Here is a 4172-nt window from a genome sequence, read left to right as displayed (position 1 = left end):
GATGTTTAGTAATAATTTGACACATTACTAAGTTATGTGATTTTGTTTTTCTTATTTAATTATTTAAGTAATGTTATCCCTAATCTTCTACCTCTATCCTATATGCTCCTACTTTTTTCCCTTACTGACTTGTTATCCATGCTATTTATGTAATTTTGTTTTATACATTTTGTTAGGCTTATTTATTTTTATGATTTATTTAATTATATTTTAATTTATTTGAAAGAAAAAAATAGAATTCAAAATTTATTTTGATGATTTATTTAATTATATTTTAATCAAAATTTATTTTGATGATTTATTTGAAAGAGAAAAATAGAATCAAAATTTATTTTGTCTCATTATTTATCACCTAAACCTTTATCCTAAATGTTATTAGAATGTATTTAATATTTGATTAAATCAGGAGTTCAAACAGCCCAAAACAAATGTTCAAACAGCCTAGCACAGTAGCAGTCCAAAAGGTTTAAAAGGTTCAAGTGGAAGATATTCAAATTAGTAATGATGGAAGTACAACGGCTTTAAACGGCTATAAAGGTTCAAAAGGCCAAAAGGTTCAAAAGGTTCAAGTGGAAGATATTTAAATTTGTAATGATGGAGTTGAAGATATTCAAATTAGTAATGATGGAAGTACAACGGCTATAAATGGCTATAAATTCAAATGACTACAACGGTTATAAACGGTTATAAATTCAAATGAATACAACGGCTATGAACGACTATAATTTTCATTATATATACCAAAGCCTCTAATGTAAACAAATTACAAAAAAAATCTAAAAATATTCTTTGATGTATAATCACTCATATCTATTCTCAGAAATTATACACCAAGTCTTATACTTTTAAGCCCATTTTTCCTGTGTGAGATTTACAGAAAAATCAAAATTTCATTTTATATATCTATCTTTGAGAGATATTTATTGTAAGCTTTCTTTGAAAGCAAAAATACAATTTCATCTTGTAAAAGTGTTGCAAATACTGTGTTCTTAAAATCTTGAGAGTGATTGTGAATCACCTAAGATTTGCAAGGGTTTGGGCTTGTGAAGTTTGTGTAAAATCTGTAGAGGATTGCTCTATTTTTAAAGAGGTTGCTAGCACCCTAGTGAAGCTAGAAGATAGTGGAAAATCTCAAGTGAAGCTTGTGGAGTGCACGTAGGTCGAGTTGAAGCCGAACCACTATAAATTTGTTTGTCTCTCTCTCCCTTATCTCTTTATTTTATTTTAAATTGCCATAACTATATTTCACATTTTTAGTATGCTAAAATCATTAACTGACATAGTTGTTAAGACACTTGTTTTAATTATTTTTATTTCATTAATTATATTTATTTATTGTGCTAGTTACAATTTTTATTAGGGTATTATTAATTTTAATTGTAAAAACATAATTCACCCCCTCTTAGATTGTCTTTTAGGTAACAATTGGTATCAGAGCCTAGACTCTTGTTTTAGATTTAACCATCTAGAAGTTTCGATCCATTGCAACTTTAGCTGAAGGACAAGCCACAAATAGGCCACCATTGTTTGACGTAAACAACTATAGTCATTGGAAGAATAAGATGACCTTGTACTTACAAGCCACTTATTATGCCATGTGAATTATTGTCACCAAAAGTTCAAAAATTCCTACCAAATTAGTAGACAATATTAGTGTACCTAAAACTGAAGATGAATGTAATGAGAGAGATCATAAATTATTGCAAGCCAATGTTAAAGCCAAACTCACTCTTGTTTGTGGATTAAACTCTAAGGAGTATAATAGAATTTCAAGTTGTGATTCGGCAAAAGAAATTTGAGACAAACTTGAGGTAACGTATGAAAGTACAAACCAAGTGAAGGAATCTCGTATTGATATGCTTGTTCATAGTTGGGAATTTTTTAAAATGAACTCTGATGAATCTGTTTCAAGTATGTTTACTAGATTTACTGAAATTGTAAACTTTTTGAAATCTATTGGCAAAATTTATACTAACAGTGAGTTGGTGAGAAAAATTCCTAAATGTTTACTAAAGAATTGGGAAGCAAAGGTCACTGCCATTATAGAAGTCAAAGATCTCTCCACACTTGGATTGGATGAGCTTATGGGTTCCCTTATGACTCATGAGATCACCATGAAAGGACATGAGGATGTTGAAAACAAAAAGAAAAGTGGAATTGCATTCAAAGCCTCATCAAATGAAGAAAAACATGAAAACTCTAATGAGGATGAAAGCTATGCTATGTTTAGTAGAAATCTCAAAAAGCACTTCAAGAAAAACAATTATGGAAGAGAAGACCTTTCAAAAAGGAGTACAACAAAGATAACAAGAAATAACCTATTATTTGCTATGAGTGCAAAAATCCTAGACATATGAAGATGGATTGTCTAAAATTGAAAAACCATGGAAAATACTACAAAAGAAACAAGAAGGCCATGGTAGCAGCTTGGGGAGAAAGTGAAGATGAAAGCTCAAATAATGAAATTGAAAATGAAGTAGCCAACTTGTGTCTCATGGCTCTTGAAGATGAAGACTCTACTCCTCAAGATGAGGTAACTACTCTTTATGAAAAACTTGAAAGTGCATTCCATGAACTACAAGATGAATTTAGAAAAATTTATACCAAAAATAATGTGTTAAAAAAAATCTGTTGCATCTTTATCTAGTAATGTAGAAGAATTAAAGAAAGAAAAAATTGTTTTAAAAAATGTTTTTGACACCATCTCTAATGAGAAAACTGCTTTAAAAATTGTTTTAAAAAATATTTTTGACACCATCTCTAATGAGAAAACTACTTTAAAAACAATGTTGATGATTAAACAAAAACACTTGAAAATTTTGTAAAAGGTAGAGATAATCTTAACATGCTTCTTGGAAATCAAAGATGTGTTTTCGATAAAGCGGACATTGGATATAACCCTATTAAGAAACAAAAGAATCTCAATACAATTTTTGAAAAGACACCTCTCATGACACACCTTCATATTACTTGTCATTATTGCAGAAAGAAGGGCCATTATATATCTTATTGTCCATTCAAAAAGAATATGAACACGGGAATTAAAAAGATTTGGATTATTAAGGGATCTAACAAAATTAACCAAGAAGGACCCAAGAAACTATGGGTACCAAAAATCAACACTTGATTGTCATCTTGTAGGTTTGCTTTAAGTCCAAAGCTAAAGAAGGGAAGTGGTACCTTGATAGTGAATGTTCCAAACACATGACCGGAGATAAATCTTTCTTAGGGATGGCAATTTGAACCCGGCCCGAAGAGGACCCGACCCCTCGACCCCCCGACCCTGATTAGAATGATTTTTCTCCTAAAAATACCCCGTGGGGACGGATATGGTATTCAAAATTAAATCCCCGATCAATTTCGGGGTAGGGACGGTGATAAATTTCCCTTCCCCGGCCCCGGCCCCGGCCCCGCCCAGTAATTTCCCCGAAACTTCCCCGTATGTATATATATGTGTCCATATTATATTATATCTATTTATATTATATTATTATATGTGTTTAGGCTATATTATATTATATTATATTTACGTATCTATCCCGGCTCTCTCTCTCTCTCTCTCTTTCTCACTCTCGTTCTCCTCTATGTACTTACTCTCTGAAATTGTCTCCTCCCTCTCTCATCTCTTCACTCGCTTATCCCACCGCTCTGAAACTATCTCCTCTCTCTCATCTGGCCACTGATCGCACCATCCATCTCCACCGTGATGTCTTCGACTTCGTCATTTCTTTTAGCCGCCGGAGCTGCTCAACCACACGATCCAGATCCACCACCACCACCACCACCGGCCGTGAGATCAGATCAGATTTGATTTGATCCGTGTGTGCAAGACCTAGATCTACCACCACCACCGCCCTACCTCAACTCTCTCTCTCTCTCTCTGATCTGATCCGTGTTTTTTTGTTTTTAAGTTGACGATGAAACATTAAAAAAAAAAAAAATTGTTCGTTATAAACATACTGATTTAATTTTTATTCATCAAACATATATTTTTTTTAATCTGTTTTCATTATACAAATATTTGTTGTTCTACATATTTGATCTGTTTCATTATAAACAAATTTAATTTGTTTGCATTATACACATCTGTTTTCAAACTTCATATTTAATTTGATTTATGCATATATGATAATGATGATGAACATATATGATATTATTGTTGTTGATGAATA

The sequence above is a fragment of the Camellia sinensis genome, chromosome 8 (genome assembly GCF_055761805.1).
Source record: "Camellia sinensis isolate YWXY chromosome 8, ASM5576180v1, whole genome shotgun sequence".
In the NCBI taxonomy this organism is placed as follows: domain Eukaryota; kingdom Viridiplantae; phylum Streptophyta; class Magnoliopsida; order Ericales; family Theaceae; genus Camellia; species Camellia sinensis.
The sequence above is the reverse complement of the archived record's forward strand: the minus strand, read 5'-3'. Positions refer to the sequence as shown.